Source organism: Charadrius vociferus, unplaced genomic scaffold, assembly GCF_000708025.1.
Source record: "Charadrius vociferus isolate BGI_N301 unplaced genomic scaffold, ASM70802v2 scaffold13, whole genome shotgun sequence".
NCBI lineage: Eukaryota > Metazoa > Chordata > Aves > Charadriiformes > Charadriidae > Charadrius > Charadrius vociferus.
Window position 1 is genome coordinate 2,922,647 of NW_009647763.1, and position 23,468 is coordinate 2,946,114.

Below are 23,468 nucleotides of genomic sequence, written 5' to 3' on the forward strand. Positions count from 1 at the left end.
GCTCAGGGTTTTATCCAGTCAGGTTTTGAACACCCCCGAGTGTGGGAACTGCACAACCTGTTCCCACTGCTTGACTGTTCTCATGGTGAAAAAGTGCTTCCTGATATCCAGTCAAGTGCCCTTTTTCAACCTTGGTATGTTGTCTCTCATCTTCCCACCAAGCCCCACTGTGAAGTGTCAACGCTGTCTTTTTGCTGACCGCTCCCCTCCCCGATCTCCCACCCAGACGCTGGGGGGCTGCTATTAGGTCCTTCTGAATCTGTCTGTGCCCCAGGCTGAACCAGGCCTGGTCCCTCAGCCTCTTCTCACCAGCTAAGTATTCCAGCCCACCATCTTGGTGGACTTTGCTTCAGCTTATTGATGTCTTTCCTGTACTGGACCAGAGTTTTGGATGAAGTTTAACAAGTGCCAAGTAGAGGAGGATGCAGCAGAAAACAAAATGTTGCCAGGCTGTGGCTCCAAGCACTGTCCCATGGCAATCCCTACTTTTTACTGAGCAGCATGGAGCTAAGCTGACCAAGCTAATAAAGGTTTTGGCTTACTTTCTAAAACTGATACCCTCGGTTCTGACTCATCTATTAAACATCTACATTCTTCTTTGTCCTGGACAAACAAGATGCATGTGCTTTTCCGTTGCTGCAATTACAAATTCCCAAACCAAGGTAAAAATAATAAATGAAAAATTAAGCTTTGCAATAATGACGTAACTGAGAGGGAAACAAAGCATTATTATTACTATTCAGAGAGAACCGACTGTGATGAAGGTGTAGGGTGTTTCCCCAATAATAAAGTTACTGAAGTTCTATTCTTTCTTTCTACAAGACACACCCAATCCTTGGAAGCACATCTACAAATATTGTTTTAATAAATGCCTGCTTCCTGAACAACTGTTTAATTAAATAATATAATATCTTCAGTTAGAAAGAAAAAGGTAACATGAACTAAAACCTGATCACCATTTAATTCATATAATTTTATGACATTTAGATAAAGAGAAGTTAGATGAGCACTTAATTTAGACCCTGATATTTTTGTGAACTAGTGTCCTGCACTTATAGACAGAAGCACTTACACACACAATTACAGCTTTCTGGAAAAATGACAGAAACCCCTTGCACAATTCACAAAATTGCTGTGAATCTCTATAGACTGTAAATATCCCTGTCAGGTGAAGGGGAGGGGAAATGTGATTGGTTCAGAGGCAAAAAAAAAAAAAACCAAATGAGATTTGATTCCAAAATTTTCTGCATCCACTGTGGGTGCTAAGTGAGGAAGCAATTTCAGTTGTGAAGAGTGTAACAAGTTCTCTTTACGGTGGGTATGTAACAATTTTCTGTGGGCAGTGTATAGTTATTGAATGCAAAACAAAAGCTCCTGTCATCCAAAACTTCTTTTCAGTGCTGCTCTTCACAGCTTTTAACATTTTTCTTTCACGCTTGGTCTTACAGCTACTGGCGACATTTTTGGAACTTGAAAAGTTGATTAAAAATTTAATTTGCAACTGAGGAATCCAAATTGTTTTGGTACTCATATTCTACTTTTACACTTAAAAATTCCTCTCAATTACCATTTGATACAATCTAAATACTCTTCTATGGAGATTCAGCTTTTGAGTTTATATTCAGACCTGCTTATATAAATGATTAACTATATTTAAAAACAGTAGAGCATATCATACTCAGACACCTTGACAGATGAAGGGGTTAATTTGGTCAGCTTTAAAATATAGGTGTGAGTTTGTGTTTTTCAGGTGGTTTTATCACACCACAACTAAATAAGAATTTAGTTTATTTCTTATTAAAAATGTGAAATGTGACAAATGAAACATAAATGAACAATGACATCAAATGGTGCCAAATGAAAAATGACAGCCTCCTGTTCATTACTTTGCAGAAGCTTCCTCCAGACACTGATTTCCCAAAAGATTCTGTGGCTAACTACTCTTTGGAAAATCCTTGTTTATTTTGTGTGTTGTACTGATGATTGGAAAGAACTATTTCCAAAAAGTATCAAACATCAGAATGGAACTTTTTCATCGCCCTTAATCTTCTATGGCCATTCTTATTCTTTGCACATGGCAACACATCTTACAGGGATGTTGTCAAAGATTAAGGTGAGATCTTGATAATAAAGTCAACCATTGGCCTGCCAGTTTGGGGCATGTATGTGTGTAAGAGGAGTATGAGAGTGTCATTAGCTAAAGGCTTCTATTTATAGCTACAGATAAAGATCATATATAGATAAAGGATTTAGTCTGGAGAAGAACACAGCTGTTAGATCAGTCAAACCTATGATCCCAATGTCTGCAATCTACTTACGCTCTCTGTATAAAAATGGTGGTGATGCTGTAAGAGCGCATCATGTAGATGGTAAAACAGATGTCATGACTGCTTGTGCCCAGGCAAATTAAAAGTGCTGGAGAGCCCCAGGACTGCCTGAACTGTCCACTCAAGAGAACAGCCCAAGGCAGTTTCAGCCTGTGGGATCTAGCACTCACCTAAACAACTCCTGGGCACATTTGGGAGTCAGTATGGGCCAGGGACCATTCCCAACAGGCACTCTAAGTTAGGGGCATGTTGCCTGGAGCTGCAAGAGAATTTAATGGTGTGGGTATGGGCTGTTCCCTGTCAGCTGGTCTCAGTGGATGAGAACATGGTCCTGGGAACATTTAATTGATTAGTGCAGGTTTCACCTCTACTGGTCTGCCTATGCGGTGTGTTGCAGGTGGGCATGCCCTGGTCCAAGCTTGCAGAGCACAGGCCAACACACGTATCCTGCCTTTCCCAAAGGCTTTTTAATGTGGGCTCAGCCCTGCTGTGATATGGCCATGGCTTTGGGCTGTTTTCTAGAACAGCCAGGATGCGTCCAGGTCTGATTTTGGCATGCCACATGTAATGCTTATTATCAAATCATTTCCCAGGCAGCAGGATGACCTGCACACTACTTAGGTATGTTTGATTATTAACAAAATTCAAATCAGAGTTAGTCTTTGCTCATACCATGTCTGATGTCTTTTCCTAAACTTTGACCCTTTAGGAACTATTAGTTTCTCTATAGAAACATATGCTTTGAATTTGTGCTAGTGTGTGTTCAAGTGATTTACTGTAGACTAATTAGATAATTTAATTGACACAATTAGCAGTAATATTTGTGGAAACAGCACATAATGCCTCACTTCTTGTGTCCTTGTTTTTGTCATGCCAATTATCCTCTGCTTTTCTAATCAAATGATTTTGTGGAAGACTCACAATGAGATACAGAGTGTGACATGAGACTTTTTCTTTATCATTAAAAAGGAAAACTCCGCTCCTTGCTTTTCAAGGAGGTATTTTGAGTCTATTCATCCTTTCTTATGTAAATCATATATTACACCATCCTGGCACATAGAACCCCTTGTGAGTTTTTTTGGTTTAAAATAAAAAGCCTGGTGCTCATCAGAAAGAGAGATGCTGATAGTACTGAATAGAGGGAACAATAGTGCAGCAGGTACTGTGGAAGCTTCCCCACAGAGCTCTGCCGATGGAGTTGAAGTCTGACCTGCAGTACCCTCTGTTATTTTATTGTCACTAGATGCCAATTAAGTTCATCACTAAAACGGCAGCAACCTGTTCACCACAGTTTGATATCTCTGCTGAACAAACAATCTCATTCCCATGCAGAAGTTCATGAATGAATGGACTGATATTCACCTGTTCAGCACACAATAAAATTGATTTTGAAATCAAGTAACTGTATCTTTTATCAGAAAAGTCCATTTTTTCTACAAGTGGAAACTAATACATCTGCTTAAACTGATGTGACAGTCAGAACATGCCATCACAAAATGTTTGTGCACTGAACAGTTTTTCTAGGGTAGAAATAGACATCTGTGCATCTTGAGACAGGAGCAGCTCAGCTTTGGCATGTAAGACGGTGCCTGCTCCCTGTTGTATATACTTTCCAGAGTGCTCCTCTGCCATAAGCCTACACATCCAGCAGTGGCATTGGAAGCGGTGGGTATATGCACAGCTGCTCAAATGATAATTCAGGCATTCACAGATTTGGAAAATATCACGGGAGGGAAGGTGTTGCATGTCTACCCGTGATATGTCTGGCATGCACATGTGTACACCGGATCGTGAGGCAAGGGTATGACATATTGCTGAGGAGCAGTTACAGCATGAGGCACTGGCATGGTCCCATCACGGACTCTGTGGCTAGCACTGCCTAAAAGATTAAGCATCTCTGTTTTCAGTTGATTCTCACAAGGAAGCAGAGCACTGAGTAGACAATACATAAATTCTTCCCTTACCACAATGATTTTATTCTTATGAGAAAATAGTTGAGAAGATGAAGCTAAATGCATCTTATTTTGTGCCACTGATTTTGTAACCTAAAACGGAGCACTAACCCTTAGTGTGCATCACATAACGCAACTGTAAACCAGAAATTCTGAGCTCTATAAAATTCTTCAAGTGAAAGAAGTAAAATGTATTGGTTTTGTTAGAAGTAAAACCAAAAATTCTTTTCTGTCCATGTGTTTTCTTTTGAACATCTGGACCTCAATTAGAAAGAGAAAATAATGTGTTTATAAGTCTGCAGAGTTTTCTTTATCTTTCTTTTTTTTTTGTGCTGCTGCAGTACTTTTCAGTTGTAGGAGTTGTTTTATGAACTCATGAGCTAAGCAGTTCCAAATTGGAAAAGTACCAACCACTCCTACTATTCAACAAAATGTTTTCAAGAGCAGTTAAAAATACCAAGAAAAAAAAAAACAGCCCTCATCCTACATCAGATTCAAGCTTAGTAGTAACAAAAATAATCCTTTTGGGATCTAACTTGTCAAATAGTAAGTTTAGCACTCTAAATCCGCAGTCAGGTCTTGTTTACACTGAGGATTTCTAAGAAAGAAATCTCAGTGATTCTCTTGTTCTGGTATTGTCATTAGTGAGAGACCACGTGTAGGCAACAGTCCGCTAGCCACATCGATTGTCAACACCATCTTTCACGGTTTCTTATGCTTCTTGAGGTGATGGCAAAGCCAGACCTGTTGGAAGGAGTCTAGTCCTCAACATAGCTCACTTTCAAGCAAGCATGGGGGTTGACTAAACTAGTCAAACTAGTCCACTAGCTTTTTATGATATCCAGATCAAACGCAAGGACAGCAACTTGTAGATGAAGTCAGCAGTAATATCAGCTGTGGCTCGAGACGGGAAACTGTAGTGACACTGGTGAAGCTGATCTCTCCTATGCCTGACAAAATCATTAGGTAACAAAATCTTTTGCTGTGGTGCTACTAGATGTTTGATGGTGAGCCACACCAAAAATGAAACAAGTTTGGTAACCTCTTAGAGAAAGCCTGTACGTCTGCACTGCGCCTTTAGTTTGAATTTCTCTGAGACAGGCAGTTATAGTTTATACTTGTGTAGTAAGAAGTACATGAGAAATAAAGATGATAGGACTGAGGGAGGATGCTATTTTAACACTCTGCTCTTTCATAGCTGTCTCCACCTGAGGGTCTGAATGACGTGTCTAATATTAACACATTTACTCTATTGGGTTCACAGCATCTTTGTGCTGTGATAACTATTATTCCCACCATAGAACACCCACCTACATCTAGAAGGAGAGAATGGTGTTATGGATACCAGGACCATGTTGGGCATTTTCCACTTCTCTGAAAATTATTCAAACCTCTGAAATTCACAGCAGAATCTGTATGTTAATATAGCTTGTGTCCTACTTAAATTCATTAACTGTAATAAACAACAAAGTTATAGCCCTAGGTCCAATATAGGACTTCAATGTCTATAAAAAGAGACACAGCAGTGTCTTTTAGGCACTGACATCCAATTTGGTATACACAAGGATTTATGCAGTATATCATGCAATGTGATCGCTCCCAAAATTACCAGGTATCATTGAAAAACACTAAGGAAGGGGAATCTTAGCTCCCATACTTCACTTGAACAAGGGAAACCTGAGTCCATGAAATGTTTGCTTTCATGTACCCTTGCAAAGAGCAGAGTTCACTGTATTGCTTTCAGAAGCCAGGTGATTTATAGAACTTGTGCCCACCATTTACAGAACAGCTTAGTTAGGGAATTCACCCGGAAACTCAGAGACCTGCTCAGGCTTGGGCAACAAAAGGTGAAAAGAGGGCTGAGGTTTTCCTCGCTCAAATGCACTAAACTATACTCTGATCACTACAAGTGTTGTCTAGAAACGGGATGAAAAGCATAATTCTGTATAAAAGTAGGTGTCACACTCACTTCAGGGTGTGATTTTGGGCTGCTGCTTTCTAAGTGAATCTGCGAACAGCTAAGCCAGGGATGACCAACCTACCCAGCTGACCAACTCAGCTGCACATAAAGAAAATAATCTCCATTTGGTCAAGAGCCATACGATACCTTAGAAAGCCAAGGGGAAGCCACCCTAGGAGTGGTTGTAAACAGAAGATGACAAGGACTCTTCAGGGGAGACACTGTTCCACTGCAGAACAGACCTGGTTCCAGCAGTTCCCAGGGGTCAGAACTGAGATTTCCCAGAAATCCTCATACACCCTTAATCTGATGCCATTAAAATTCTCCTCCCACTATGGTTACCCATTGCTAGGATAGTATATTATTGGTGGATAGAGGCACTACCCTTGACTGTGCTTAAAAACTAAAGTAAATAAAAGTTCATTGTTAAGATCTGATCCTGTCAATGTAAGTTGCCCAGACGTAGACAAATTGAACAAATTGGGACTTTCTTGGGATTTAATATAGCACACAACCTATCATAAATTCCCAGTTGGTTTTAGGCTGGAGTTGGCTACCTAAGCCCCCAAGCCAAAACAGCACTAGCAAGCACTTGGAGAAGTGCACAGAGGAGTGATCTGAGCTTTCAGAGCTCCTGATCCTAGCATGCTTCTGCAATACCTTATTTAAGGATCACAAGGTTTAGACCGAGGCAGAATTTCAGATTCTGCCTAAATCATTTTTTAGCACCTATATTGTTGTTTATTTTCTTTATATTTTTACATCTGTTCCTTTCAGCCAGGTCATCTCCTGTTTTAAGTAAGTCTATTTTTCTCCCTGTATGTTTAGGGAGTGAAAAGCCTAGAGAAATGAAGAGGATTATTCCTGTCCTCTGCCTTCCTCTTCCTGAAAACTCCTTCTCTGTCATGTCTTTTGGGAAGTCAAATGCTGCACTGAGGGGAAATCTGTTCTTATTGAAGTCAAAGAGAGGTTTGAGTTGACTTCACTGGAAATAGTATCAAGTCCTTAACATGATTTAACCCAGAAAGAACAGCTTTGTGAATCTGATTAAGCACATTCTGTAATAATTGTTCTGACAACTTGTACCTTCCTTTCCACGAGCTGACACTGAGCTCTGGGGTAACGTGGCTCCCAGTTAGATGGAGATTAAGTGATGCAGGAGATGTTATCTCATCTTTGACCTTCAGTACCACCTCCATAGTGAGATGCATTACTCTGATCTCTGGAAGGGGAAATCAGTCATGTTTTGCTGACTAAAACTGCCTTTTTCATAGCAAAATTACAAAAATACCTCAAGGAAAAAGTGCATGTTATTGCTTTGCACCAGAGCTGGCAAAAACTGCACATTTTGCCTGTTTGGATTTGAGATTTAACACACATCTCTGCACAGCCCTCCCCCTCCTCAGTGTTCTTCTGAACAGAATATCAATGTCACCAGAGAGGAGTCATCTTTCCTTTTTTTTCCTCTCCTCGTTTTCTGCCGTTACTCCTCAGTGAGTTTAAATTTCATTTACCTTGGAAAGAGGGCTTTTTTTTTTTTTTTTTTTTTTGCCTTTAATAGTTTTAATCCACCTTGTAACACTACCTAAAAAGAAGTGAAATTAAGCTGCAGCGTGTACTAGGAGAGAAAACCTACTTTATTTATCACCCAGTCCTACTTTACCATACACTGACCTAATTACAGCCCACACCACACGCGGTAGGAGGAGCAGCAGAAGGAGCGCTTCTGCCACCTAGTGACTGTTGTCCTCCCGCAGTCCCCGGCAGCATTCCTTTGTGAGTTTTGCATTTTCCTGTCCCTAGCACTTGAGAGCAAATGACCTTCCCCAGCCCGCCTGCATGGATGCCGGGCTTATCTGCATACTGCTCTCTTCTCCTCTTTCACTGATTCAAAACAGCTTTCATGGGCGAACGCTGTACAACAGCTGGCAACCCGCAGTAAGGCAGGTGGGATTTAAAAAAAAATCACTTGAAATGATGTAAAGTACGGCAAAAAAAAAAAATAAAAATAAAGAGCACATCGTTTGAACTGTGTTAATACATGTCTGAAACCAGAAAATATTTTGTATGCACCGATGTAGGCTGGGGTTTTCAAAGGAAGCACAGAGAGCTGGGTGCCTCCGTGGCTGTCACAAATCGGATGCAAAAATGATTTGGGTCGTGAGCACTTCCACAAGATTTCGCTTCTCTCTCTCCTGCAATTATAATTTAGGTAATCTTGTTCCTGTGAAATGACAGGTGATCATGCACCAATTAGCCTATTTCTCCATGATACCATTTTCAGCGTGAGCTTCGTGGACTGAAAATGAAATCCAGAAATATTTTCCTATTGCCCTAGACAGAAAAACATTACAGAGCAGACCCAAATTTGACTGTTTAAATATTAAGGTCTTTTTCCAGTCTTTCTGTTTCAAAGCATTTCAATAGTTTTTTTTCACAACTGCTCTGAAGGTTATTTTTCTTAATTGGGATGTTGCTGCTGAATTAAATGTACATCATTGGCACCACTTGCTGTGCATAAGTGAGAGGACGTAGGCTCTTAAGGATTCCTGTAAGCAAATCTGAACATTCTTCCCCAACATGTGCACACTGAGGGAAACAACAGCTATTCTTTTAAACTCTGCGTGTAAAAAACCTTTCAATTTCCATCCTTTTTCAAGTGTTCTAGTGAAGGGGTCCAGTACAACCAATATTTATACTGTACTGATGTTTTCATGTAAATGTATTATAGTGAATGAAAACTAAGGTTTCAGGATGTAACTTTAAATAATCAGGAATTACTCTGACAATTGCCTCCACAGTTTCCAGTCATTGCTAGACACGTTTTTTTGATACCCAGGGTGCTACGTCTAAGGACCTGCTAAAAATTGTGAAATTTATTCTGCAAATTTGCCTTCTGATTGTAAGGAATATTATCACTACCTTTCACAAGGATTTCCTAGTGACTAACTGATGTTAAGAAGGGGTTAATAAAATTTGCTCTGCTCCCTGCTGTCACATTGCTCAGGTTGTCCAGAAAGGTGCCTGGTTTGACTGTGACATAGTTTCCTTCCAGACCATGTCCCCCTGTTGCCTTCCCAAGGTGGCCACAATGATGAGGTAAGGAAGGAAAGAATGCTTTTGCCGCAGAGCCAAAGTACAGCCAAAGGGCTCGTATGTCCCTACAGGCTCAGACACCCCTTTTGCATCACTTTTTAGTGTCCATCTCCTCCTTGGGGTCTGCTTTGCAGAAACACTGTGCACTCTTGTTTGCGACTAAAGCTGTGTTCTGCATTAATAGAATCCTATGTCGTACCTTAAGACGCAAATAATCAGGTTTGAAACATCTCAGATTAGTCGCTCCACATTAGTGTACATTTTTCACCTTTATCTCCCTGTGTCTCAGTTTTCTGTCCATAAAAAAAAGGTAATCCTCTCACAGAGGTGTTGTGAAGATAAAGGAATTGTTTATGAAGGAGTCATCTATATTAGTGGTAAACACTGTAGAAAAACTCACATGAGGAGCAGGTCAAAATAGTGTGCAGTAGGTGATCTACAGAAGTACACACTGAACAGTAAATAGAAAGAGATTGAAAAATGTTGGCTAAGAGAGCATTATGCACTCTGTACATTGACTGGAACAGGGATCCTATAGAAAGATATAATGTAAATAATACATCTGAATATTTTATAATGATCATACCCTAACACACCTACCAAGAGTGATTAACACTGGACAAATGGTCTCACTTTTTTCCTACATAGTTACAGGTCTTCCTAAAATTCTAGGACCTTAAACATATTTCTTGTTCTCTCCTACATTGCTCCTCATGCCATAACCACTGCTGTGATCTTACAGGTCCAGTAGAATCGGACCCTTCTTGTTCCTTCCATAGGACTCAATGGATAGAGTATTTGACACTGCAATCTAACAATGTTGCTTTGATATATTTTTGGATGCAATAATATGCATAATTTTGACCCTGCTTATTTCCCCAGAATCTTGGTTCTTTTTAGACCATAAATAGAAATGCATTTAATATCTAATTTGGGTTATCTGTCAAGACAGGGTGAGGCTCTATCTGATCTGTCTATGACATCAGACATATTATAAACATATCAGAAAATAAATAAAAATTCCCCTCTCACCCATAGAAGTTAGAACAAGAATGTTTTGACTTGTTAAGGAAAGGTAGGGTGAAAAAAGGTGAAAGGGGTGATGTTATGAGGGCAGTCAAGTAGAAGGTTACTTTAAAATGTTTTGAGAGCTACCAATGGCTGTTAATCTGTTGCTGGAAGGGTTTGTCTTTGGTTTCATCTACATGACTGTTTAGTTCAGATTGGAAGCATGCTTTTGAAGCTAAGATGGATAATCACCATTTTCTGTGGTTTGGATCTGTGTTTTGACTCTTATGCGTCTTGTGCAGTGGTCTTGGAGAGATTTCAGAGTGCATGAACTACATTTTTTCAAGGTTTCTATCAGCTGGAAGGAGCACTCTAGGAGTGTGTCTAGTGCATTTCAATTTTAAATGGAAACTCAGTAAATGGGACCAGACTGGAGCAATTCCTAAATATAAACTTCTGATATGGATCTAGGTTGGACATTATATCCTCAGCACGAAGTATTTTACTTGCTCTTGTAGACAGACCTTTCCAACTACCTGTCCATATCATTCTTGCTGTTCTTGATATTATTGCTTTAGTGAAAAAAACCCAAAACATAACTTTCCAACAATATAGAGATCTTTTTAGAAAATTAGGAAAGGCTTCAAACCCAATTTATATTCAGCATAAAAATATGCAGGGAACAAAGTGAAGTTAGTTTTGAAAATGTTTGTGTTATGTCATGGGATAAAAAAAATATTTGAGAAGAAAACAAAAACCTGTCCATCGCAGAAATTCAAATTTAACTGGAATTTGAGCTACAAAAATTCAAATATTAATGCTTGTATTCTTCCCATATCCCAAGTGAGTACTCTGTTTTGCAAAGTGTAGGTAACTTGGGGATTACCTAAAATTTTTATGTTCTTTACTTTACGCAAATATGTATTAAAAAGTTATTGGGGAAAAGCAATTTTCCTTTTCCCAAATGTTCCAATAAAAGACTTAAGTACTTATAAATTAGGCACAACAGACTCTTTCAGAACATCTGCTGATGGCCATCATCACCTGAGTATATCTTGCCCAAACAAAGCAACACAATGACAGCATCCTCAGCAAAAGCAATTTTCTCCAGTTCCTCTGCAGTGAAAACACTCTTTAGGGAGTAAAAAGTCCCCAGACAGGAAAAAAAAAAAACAAACACACAAACCCATAGATAACTATGCCAAGTCAACTGTCTGAAAACACAACAGCTGAGAAGGGGAACTTGTAGGTGAATTCACTGGAGTGTGTCTTGTGTAAGAGGCGGTCTGTTGACTGCTGGCCCACATGTGCGGAGGGATGTTGCCTTCAGGGACCAGAGAGGAAACTGTATTTAAAGCAGAGGCTCTAACCTGTAAGGCAAGAGACATTAATCCTATGTGGGGGGAGAGAGGAGGTAAGTGTATACCCTTCTACTCTTTTTAAAAGGATTGATTGTATCTCAGAGAATGAGAACAGTGAAAGAAAAAACAGTCAATAGATGCTTACTGGTTTTACTCACGCTATTTTCTGTGTTATCCAAACCGAAGACCTGTTGGTTTAGAAGTCTCTTGAAAAGTTTGCCTCTCCTTCTCCAAATAACATAGACTTACACAATTTGGAGTCCCAACTAGTGGAGGAAAAAAGAGCATGCAGTCCTTCCCATGGAGTTTTAGGTTATGTCTAGAGTGCTAAAACTATGTACTCTAACCTCAATACCAGGGTGTCAGGACCTGGGAATGAACTGGGGAGCTAAGCTTTTTAAGAATGTAGAGGTACCCTTAGGGGACTCAGTGCTGTTTTTATAGCCTGAGATCCATTTCCAAAAAGTGATAGCAGACGGAGATCCTCTAGCCTGGAAGCATATTCTGGAAGCTGGAGCCAAAGAATGTGGCTGGAGCCTTGTAAAACCTAGAGGATCTTAGTGAAACCAGATGAGCTTGGCATATCACTCTAAAGAGCAAAGTTGGGTTGAGTCCAGAAGGAGGAGCACATTGAGACACTGCTCCATGGAGGAGGAGCAGGGGCTACATTTCTTCCTGCAGATTACTCTGCAGAAGCTTGTTGGGAAATGATCCCAACACAGTGAGCAGCTAGGTAGACCTGATTTCCCTGCTTTAACTGGCAGGTTTTATGCCAGTTGTGGTAGAAATCACTCCTCCCATTAAAATCACTTATCCTTGAGGCTCAAAAAGTAAATTCTATTTATATGATGAGAGCACCTCTTGTCTCCAACCAGATCAGATCTAACATGACTGGTACTCTACAGAGTAATCAGTTTGTCTTTGCAATAGAACAGATTGCACCCAGTATCAGATATCTATAGGAAAAGCAATCTCAATGAAAAGCATCCCTAGATACAGTTGGACAGTCTTAATTAGGTCATTCTTATGGACAGTGGGGTGGACTGAGAAGTGGCTGAATGGCAGAGCTCAGAGGGTTGTGATCAGAGGCTCAGAGTCAAGTTGGAGGCCTGTAACTAGCGGTGTTCCCCTGGGGAAAGTACTGGGTCCAGCCTTGTTCAACATATTCATCAATGACCTGGATGAGGAGACAGAGTGTGCCCTCAGCAAATTTGCTGATGACATAAAACTGGGAGGAGTGGCTGACACACCAGAAGGCTGTGCTGCCATTCAGCAAGACCTGGACAGGCTAGAGAGCTGGGTGGAGAGGAACCTCATGAAGTTCAATAAAGGCAAGTATAGGGTCCTGCACACAGGGATGAATAACCCCATGCACCAGTCCAGGTTAGGGGTTGACCAGCAGCTCTGTGGAGAAGGACCTGAGAGTCCTGGTGGAGAACAAGTTGACCATGGGCCAGCAATGTGCCCTTGTGGTCAAGAAAGCCAATGGTATCCTGGGGTGCATTAAAAAAACCATGGCCAGAAGGTTGAACGAGGTTATCCTCCCCCTCTAGTCTGCCCTGGTGAGGCCACATCTGGAGTACTGTGCCCAGTTCTGGGCTCCCCAGTCCAAGAAAGACAAGGAATTACTGGAGAAATTCCATCAGAAGGCTATGAAAATGATCAGGGGACTGGAGCATCTCTCTTATGAGCAAAGGCTGAGGGACATGGGTCTGTTTAGCCTGGAGAAAAGACTGAGAGGGGATCTCATCAATGCTTCTAAATATCTAAAGGGAGTGAGAATGGGTATTAGCTTACTTGTGACTATAAGAAAGTGATTGTATTTACATGGAAAAGGGGAATACATTTCTCACGCCTTCAATTTCCTCTGCTGCACAGTCTTACCAACAGGGTTGATGGTAGATGTGGCAGTGGTGCTCCTTTGTCACAAAATGTATTTTAGTACATCTTGGTTCCAAAATGTTATACAGAGCTGCGTTATATTTTAATCCACAGGTGGGTTAGATGAAGAATGATCCCCTCCAGGGAAACAGATTTTTTTTTTCTTCTGATTTTTGAGAGGGAAAATGGTTTGAGGCAAAGTTCCAGCAACAGAGGAACCTTGCTTAAATCAACAATAAGCTACTGTAAGGAGCAATGTGTCAGAACCACCACTAAGCCAGAGTGATAAACAGCTTCAATGTAAATCCCATGATCACTGAATGAATCCACTTATTGCTCTCAGCATCTGCAACCTTCTGTTCTGCATCTCTCTCAGCTACGGAGTGACTTTGCTGTCTTCTACTGTGTCCCTGCACACGCTGTGTCGTTTAGCTGCCTCCACACTGGACAGCAAGTATATATGTAGCAAAGAAGCTGCAGAAAAAAATATTTGGGCAGAACATAGTTTCTGGTAAAGAAACTATGCTGCTGAGTCAGATGAAACAGAAAGAAGAAGTTGGGGGGACTATTAGATAATTTTAAATTTGGCTGACACATAGTGAAATTCAAACAATTCTGTGGCTTGTTATGCTTGTGTTTTATGCTACACAAAGGAACTTTAAAATTTTCCTAGGGTGCCAAAATCTAGTTCCCTTAATTTTGAGTTCGGTCATTCTTGACCGTTAGGGAATATTTTTATTATATATATATGACTCTCCTAAAACGCCAAGTAGCGTGTCACATGTACTTTTCCATTATCACACCTTGCTGGGGACCTTTGAATTTAGCCCTGTTGGAAAGAAGCTATTTGATGTCTCACCATCCCTGTTCCATTCATTGACTGAAGAGATAGCCTGATGAAATGACAATAATTAAACATCTCTATAACATTTCCAATTTCAGACAAATGTGAAAATGAGAAGGCTTATCCTCTTTTCCTCTACCAGCTTACAATATTTTATGGGTAATTTGGCTTATATTTTGATCTGAAAGGTCTTTCTAGCAAATGCATGAAATTCTGTGATCTAAAGACTACAGAATACATACTTCTAAAATGTTTTCAGATCTGTCTAAATAGTGCTGAATGTTGCATCTATTTTAATGTTTTATCATTTTGGAACGACAATGACAGATAATGATTTACTTTAAAGAAGGCCTGCAATTAAACTAAAGTCTACATTGGCAACATACAGCTGGGACAACTGAAACAAACATCTCACTTAGGCACTAGCTTTCTGGCATTCAAATCACACCACAATTACACTTTATAAAAATGTGCTGCTTTATTTCTTTTTTTTTTTCCTTTTGCAGATGTAGGATGAAAAATACAGAGAGATCTGCACTACAGACCCATTCTAATACTTCCCACATACTTCCTATTTTGAAAGATTTCTTAACAGTGTCAAAAAAATGATGAGACTCCAGCGAAGAATTGGAGACGTTTGTGTTTGTACCCAGTGCTTTGGGGACTATCTTAGCTCATTTAAATACTTCTATTCCAGTCTGATTGAGGCTTCCAAAACATCCTTATAGGTGTATAATTTCTGAGTTGGTGTATATTGACCCATGTCATACGGTAAGGACAATGGGCTTTCTAAACCACTTCTTGCCCAAGCATGATACATTTAATTCATCTTGCCAGCGTTCCTGTGAGTCGCAATTTTATTGCGTCTGCATACAACACATGTTTTGTTACATTTCATTCTGCAGGTTGAGAAACATTTTATTGTGGTTCACCTTAGCCTCTGTAAAGCCCCAACAAGCAGAACTGTTCCAAACGGTGTGTATCCTCATGAACAGCAGTTTTCTTATTTTGCTGACCTGGTCAAATAATTCCCATTGAAAACAATTTTCCAACTGTTCTGCAGACAAGATTGCTATGATCTTGTAGCAGCCTGAGAGGACAGCAAAATGGGACTAAGAGCCCTTGGTCAGGACTAATTTTACTCAGTGAGTTATTGATAAAGTTAGTCAAGAGACATTACTTGAAATAATTTCCTGTCATAGAAGTCTGTTTTGGATAAATAGTCTATAGTAAAAATGGATTGCTAATTTGTGTGTCATAGTATTTTAATCTTGGAAAAATTATGAAGATTTGAGTATAATTTTGTATTATTTCCTATATTTATGTTTTATACTAACATTTTCACCTTGCACTATGGCATACATCATTGCTGTCGAGATGCTCCAAACCTAAACACTAATGTGTTCTTACATTTTGAGGATTTTTTGAGTCATGAGGGAAAGCTGTTATATAGTACTGATGCAGACATTACCTTTTCTTGTACCAAACTGGGGTGGTTTTTTTGAAAATAAACAAGAGAAAATAGTTATTTAAAAATTGTTTCTATTTCAAAGGAAGTGCTCCCTTGTTCATTTAGTATTTTAAAAAGCTGGCTGTCTTAAACCTTGTCTAATCTTCATATTAATAGGAGCTCAGGGTTTCATTTAGTTTCAAACTTTTTCCTTGAAAGGACTGTGGGGACTGTGGGGGATGTTCCAGTACACCTACAGTCTTTCCCTTTCTTAGATCTTCATCATTTTGATTGTCAATTTTGATTGCCAATGAGATTAGAAGACAGCTGTCCCCAGGAAGTCAGATATTTTTAAGACATACAGGATATGGAGGAGATGATTCCAGACCAAGAAGGCCCCTCTTCTTGGGAGAGGTGGCACTAGAGTCAAGCAGACAAATACATTTTTTGTCTTACCAGGAAACATTTAATGCCTGTGGTTTCAAATCCTAAACAGAAAAAATGAAAACATAGTACAAGATCAGTACAATAAATTGACAAGCCTGGAGAATGAGAGTAGCTGAAACATACTAAGGGAAATCACACCAGCACAGAAAGAAGTAATAAAAAGGAGCATTCAGTTGCACAGAGACACAGACAGTTAAATTAACATGGACTCATTAAGACATAATAGGAAAAATGAATTTTTAGACACCTCAAATGGAGCAGTATTATATTCTTACAGGTAAATTTGCAAGGAAAGAAAGAAATGAGCCAAGTGCAGAGCTGGATTTTAAATTTTATTATCAATATGTCCATGATTATAGTGTATTTATATTTACAACTCTTACCAAAGAAAAAAAAAAAGTCAAAATATGTATACTGCAATAGCTTTTTGCTAAAAGAGAAAATCATGAAAAAGTGAAAAACTTTTAAAGAAGAAATTAAAATTTTCAGTCAAAAGAGTGAAATGTACAAAGGCAGTGTGGAGGGTGTTAAAGCACATATGTATTTGTGTCTCCGAAAAAAAATGTGTGCAGCCTTAACAAAAAGACTTAAGGAAAGCTAAAATTAAAGCTCTCTGCTTTAGAAGAAGGGTGGAATGGAGTCTGTTCAGTTGAGAATGTATTCTTCAGAAAGCTGAAGGTGTGGCCATGTGGAAAATGGAAAATAAGCTCCAGTGATGACTGTAACAGCACAAGAAGGCTGATGCCAATAGCATAGAAATCTGTCAGGAGCACGAAGCCTGAAATAGGGTTAATATTGTCAATAGACGATCAAAGACACACAAAAACCACAGAGTTGCAGTAGAAAACTAAAAATATATTGGACTCATGTTCACCTATTTGGGAACTGTTTGTTTCTAAGATGATGGAGATGAGGTAGAATAAGCATTTTACAGTGAAGTAGCAGTGGCTGAAACCACTTTAAAAATCAAAAAAAATGAACACTATGGGATCACATAGCGTTTATGTAAGACTTCTTAGGGAACTTGGGATGAAATACCTCAGCTATTGTAATATATAGTATGTGACTTAAAAGGAATAGATAAAAGAAACAAAGTCATTCAGCAATCTGAAAGGTTTTCCAAACAAGGAATATAGCCTAGGACTCCTACTGAAGACAAAAAACCTGTGGGGCGATGTTACTGAAACCCATATAAGCTCATGAATTGTACGCAGAACATGGACTGATTCTTTTTTTCTTGCTCAATAAAGAACAGAGGAGCACCGAACACAACTAGCAGGCAAAGTGGTTCTGGAAAAGCAGAAGGAAGTACTGTTACCTGCAACAGTTATTGAGATATTTGAGGTCCTTGTCATAGTATGTCAGGAATGGTAAAGTTTTCTAGTGGTTCAAATGTGATTGGACAAATCATTCAATAAAACAGAAATTAACAAGAAAATATCTGTGAAAAGCATTCAGAACAAAGATACTACTTTGAGCTGTGAAAATTTCTGAGTTGTGAATGTTCAAGCGGTATATGAGAAGAGAAATATTTTTTTTCTCCCCTGCTCTCATAGTCTTAATATTAGTATTAGTGTATTATTATTAGAGAAGACAGGATACTGGACCAGCTGGAAAAAGAATCAGAATCGGTGTATCCTTCTCTATGTAACAGGAAAGAATATACCAGTACTAAAAACTCTAAACATTCAAATTCTGTGAGCTGGCCTCGCTTATCATAAGTTTTCAATATTAACCTTTAATGATGACCTTTTTTGACCTCACAGTTTCTTGACCCTCCCTTAATTCCATGAACATTTAGATTTACTTCACCAGAAACATTAGTTGTTTATGTGGCATGGGAGCTGTGGCTTTAAGAAATAAAGATTTGATATAATTACAAAAGCTTGCAATGAGAATGTAACCACAGTACTGCCTGCAGTCCGAGATTGTGAAGACTGGAAGACTTCAGATCTGAGACATGTACTCTGCCTGACCCATGACCATTTTAGCTGTGACATTTATTACATGCAAAAAAACAAAATGACAGGAGCCACACAATAAGGAAGTCACAGCATTGCTCTCTTTCCACTGTTAATAAAGAAAATTAATTAATGTGTACATTATATGTAAACTACATGCATTTCTCAGACTTATTACATATTAAAATATACATTATATTCACTATAACCCACTTATTCACCCTAAAGAATAAAATCTAAGTACAATTAAGATTTATAGTATCTCTATATGTTAAAACTAATAATTATATATTTATTAGTGAGACATTTAATAAATCTCAAGACGTTATTATAAACTTGAATATGTGCATAAGGAAATGGAAACAAAATATTTCTCTATCAGCATGGAAGATCTACAGCAGAGACAGTTTCATACAAATTTGGTGCAATTCTGCATATTTGGTTTTGCTTCTTGAACAAAACAATATTTCAACATTTTTAGGGTGATAGATATAATTATCCATTGAACATTTATTCATTCTTTTGCTATTGAGAGAAAGAGTATTTTGTATTGAAAGACACCTCCCACTGAGCTTGAACTTCCTATCTCTAAATCATATGGTGCTATCAGTGCAATTTTCTCATTTGATCTAAACCATTACAACGAGCCTCAATATTTTTCAAGTATCTATAATTGCTGAAGGGAGACAGAACACTTTAAAATGTAATTTGAAATAAGCAGTTTTAAATAATGACTCTTATTTGTTACAAACTGATGAAAATTGGAAGACAAGTTAAGTTAAAGCACGTAAATCTCCCATTTTTCCTTTTTGTGCAGTAAGAGGGAAGGGAAATCCTGAATTTTGGTGGTAGCTTAAGATGGGGACACAGGTCTTTTCTAACAGCTTCACAAATTCTCTTGGTCTGGTTTTGACTACCTTAGAGTGTGCATATACCATAGGGTCTCTCTCCTTCGTTCCTCCGAAACATCTGGTCAGTGACAGGTTTCCAGACTAGATGGATAACAACTCTGATCTGAGACTGCAATTTCTCTCTTTGAATCCCCAGCAGCCTACTTGATTGATCCTAGAGCTATGCTGCATAAAGATTAATATTCTATTTGTTGAGTATCAAACAGCAGTAACTGATATCCAGCAGGCATCAGAGATGAATTGGGGAGCATCCTCAATCTCGAGCTGACAGTCATGCATGCAACACTCTTCTACAGAATGGTGAGAGGCAAACTGCAGGGGAAGCGAAGGGAAAAATACAGCCTAAGACAATCAAGGCCCTGTGTAAAGCGCTGTCTTGTGGGACAGGCAGCCATTTCAAATGTCTTCTCATTTCAAAACCAGATTTGCAAAATCCCATGTTGAGGAAGCTGACTCACACAATTGTGACATTCCTAGACCTACTAAGCATTTTTAACCTAGCACTTCTTCTTTATTACTCTGAGCCCACAAGACTCCCTCAGCCTAAATAAAGATTTATAATCTGTTGCTTTCTAATTAGGGCTGCTTGAGCAGATGCACTTGAAGAAAGTTACTCACCCTTAATACCGTACGTTGGACTGTGTCATTCCTTTGTGTGAAGTAACACAGTGTTAATGATAACACACTATTTTGTACTATAGCTGCATAAGATGAACTAACAAATATCAAAAATGAAAGCTAGCAGCAGGTTCTTTATCTCTGAAGAATCTACAAAGTTTTGATCAGTGGATTTCTTTCAAGTGGTAAACAGCTTGTATAGTCATGTCTCAGTGACTGAGCAGCCCCTGCTATTCTGAAGGTAGTCCTGATTTCTTTGCAAATGAAAGTGAGTTGATCTGAACTGTGCTTTTGTTGGCATAGGATAGAATATCAGTGCAATAAACACTTTCACAGCACTCACAGAAAAACTCCTGGCACTAGAGACATTGATCCTCTATTAATTTTAGTGATTCCCTACAACACTATTTATTTTAAAAATTAAAAGAAAAAAGGAAGGTGTAATCTAAAGTAAAGTTTCAGCCGGAAAGCAGACTGCTCAAAAAATGTACTTGCCCTCATTTACTTCAATATCTGAAAAACTAACTTTCCCCTTCCAAGGAAAAGGAATAAATGTTTCTAATCTTGTAGATTTGAGGAAGGTTTGAAGGTAGTAGTTTGAATGCCTCTTTTCTATTCAGGTTGAGCATTCAGAACAGTAGTGTTAGACAACTGCTTGGCATCCTTCAACTAGCTGCCCACGGAGTCCCTTGTGCCCCCAGTAGTCTCACCCTCTGTTCAAAGCCCTGAGACTACTACTGCTTTTGGCAGGGGCTGACTTTACTCTTCCTTACCCCACACCCATTTCTTCCTTGCTTAGTCTTTAAATATCTGGTCATTTGGTAATGTTTGGATGAAACTGAGAAATGACTGTGAGCTAGCTGGTTAAAATATATGGAGACAGAAGGATACTTATCCTATGGGCATGTTTTGGCAGTATTGTTACTACACACAGGGAAAACTTTCTGATATTGTCATTTCAGTGACTAAACTTTTCTTTGGGATATGGTAAGCATTTGGTCTTTCCAACATAGCTACTATTAACCATACTTTCACAAGGAGTCCTTCACCTTGATATTTGTATCACATGTTGGTGTCTCTAGCAGATCTTGCCATCTTGCTTGGGTTCTTGCAGCAAAAATCTACATATACTTATTTCTGCCCTGCTTCTTACAGACGTTCCTGTCACCCTATTGTCTCAAACACTGTTCTGTTCCTATGGCTTCAACTTGTGGGTTGCATGATTGAAGTGCCAGATATCTAATAGGTGAAGACCTTTTCAGCACAACATGTGCTGCAGTATGACTTCAAGATCAGAGCAGGAGAAGAGTGGAAGAGGGAAAAAGTGATGCTGATGTTCACAAAGGGATTCCAGAGTTACTGGGAAATGTGAGCTATTATTTCATTTTGTTAAAAATGATAAAACTGGTATTACAAACCATTCATAGTTAAGCATAACAAGGGGAAGAGTCAAAGTGTTTTCTGTAAACGGAAATCATCTCTCCAAAAAAGGGGATTTCTTATCTCCAAAAAGCCCATCAGATTTCTTCAGAGCCATCAATGAGTCTGTGGGTTATAATGATCCCATCACTTTAATACACATATCTCTCAAAAGATTTTGAAGTCTTTCACACTCGTTGATGAATTTACAAGGGATAAAAGCATATAAGCTATAGAAAATCAGGAATCACAGTCAATTTCACAATTAAGGGAGGTCTTTAAAGTATCTGTGTGAGGACCTGGCCTACCTCACCTTACCATAAAAAAGCTTGTAAAAAACATGAATAAGGGAAGAGACAAAGTTTGGAGCCAATATATAATTATTTGCAATTGTTCAAGTTAAAGCTGACAGTGAAAAGTTCAGGCAGGTCTCAGTAATGACTGAGTGATAAAATGACACATGAGATTTATGGCTTTAAAATAATTCCTTTATACTGTCCACTGTGGTGGTCTCTATCTAAGCTATAGCCATCTAAGCAAGAGACTGAGAAGTTATCATTGATAATTTTCTGTGCTCAACAACTTCAGTGTCAGCAATCAGTAAAAAAACAAATAAAACATTAGGAATTAATAAGAACTGGCCCAAAGTTCAATGCAAATAGTATCGAGGAAATAACAAACATCCACTGAAATTATCCAGCTGAAGTTTTAAACCCAATTTTTTTTTTTTGGTCATTGAAAGCATAGCTTGACCTGAAATTGACTGATAGAAGGCATTGTAGAGGCCAAAACTGTAGACTGGTTCAAAAAGTTACTAGACAATTTTATGGAGTGTGATTAGTAGCCTGACCAATGTCTATCAAACACAATGATGTACTCCACTTAGTTCAGCAAGTCCTGTGAATTGTTGGAAGCAATTAGACTATGCATATTCTTTACATCTTCTGCCTAGAATTTGCTACTGACTACTGACGGAGATGTACAGCATAAGGCCCCGAGCAGCCTTTTTTATTCCAGTTTTTATATAGGGCCACAGGTTTTCCCTGAAGCTATCCCTCAACCTCATCCATAAAACAGATGCTGGTGCAGCACCCAACATCTCACTCCCCAGGCAGACTATTGTAAAGGAAGGACGTGGAGCTCTGAAGTGCACACTAACTTTCTGTCTGCCTGTATATAAGTAGATTCAAATATCCTTGAAGGTGCGATGAATTCCTCTATTCTCTTCAGTTGCTGCTACCGAATGTCTTCAGCTGAAATTCCCTCAGTATGAAGTAGAGAGCAAGCACAGCACTCCCCAGGATATGTGGTAGGGAGGGGTTCTGTCTTACTAGACACGCGCACATGCACACACACACACTTTTCTTGATCTGAAACCGCCTGATTCTGCCAGTCCCTGGATACACTGTGAGTCCTTGGCTTTCGAGGTGGAAGGCTGATGGAGCAGTCAAGTCATTGACCTGGAACCTGCAGTAGACTGGAAAGTCCTGATGATTTAATCCTGAATTTCATTATGTTTGATACAGTCCAGGACAGAGAACTGTTGGGGTTTTGTGGGTCTGTGTATTTAATGGAAAACAGCATTACTCTAAAGAATTAAACTGTCCAACTCAAAATGCATTCCTCTTGTGCAGATAGGAGCATAGGAGCTTGCTTAGTTAAAGTGCAACTCCTGTTACCTAGCGCTTTTTAATTGTGTGAGTTGTCTGCTGTTTATTCATTCCTTCAAAGTAGTGTTCTGCAGGACTGATCTATTCTTATTCCAAGTCCTCCCTTCTTTGGAGCAGCCTTCTTTGATATGATGGTGGAAATGCATGTGTATTTGCTCAGACGAGTCTCCCTTTGCAGAGCATACATGTGCTTTTCTTTTTTCTTCTGTGGCAGCATATTTGTAGATTTGACTTTTAATATTTTCCTTTCCAACCTGGACAGCTATGTATCTATCATAGGAACACTTCCATAGAATTAATTCATTTTGTCTGACTGAAAATTGCTTTTTAACACTTTCCTGAGTGAGCCATCAATTAATATGCAGATCAGAATTGATCACAATTTCCTTGGAGTATAGCTCTTTTACTTGGTTAGTGATTAATTCACACTGGTGACCTCCCTGAGCTCTTGGGAATACAGGTTTTGATTTTATCTTATTAGAGAATAAACACTATACAAATAATAGATTCAGATATATGAAGTATAGCAAGATTAATAGAGGACAGGCTGATCATCTGTGCTA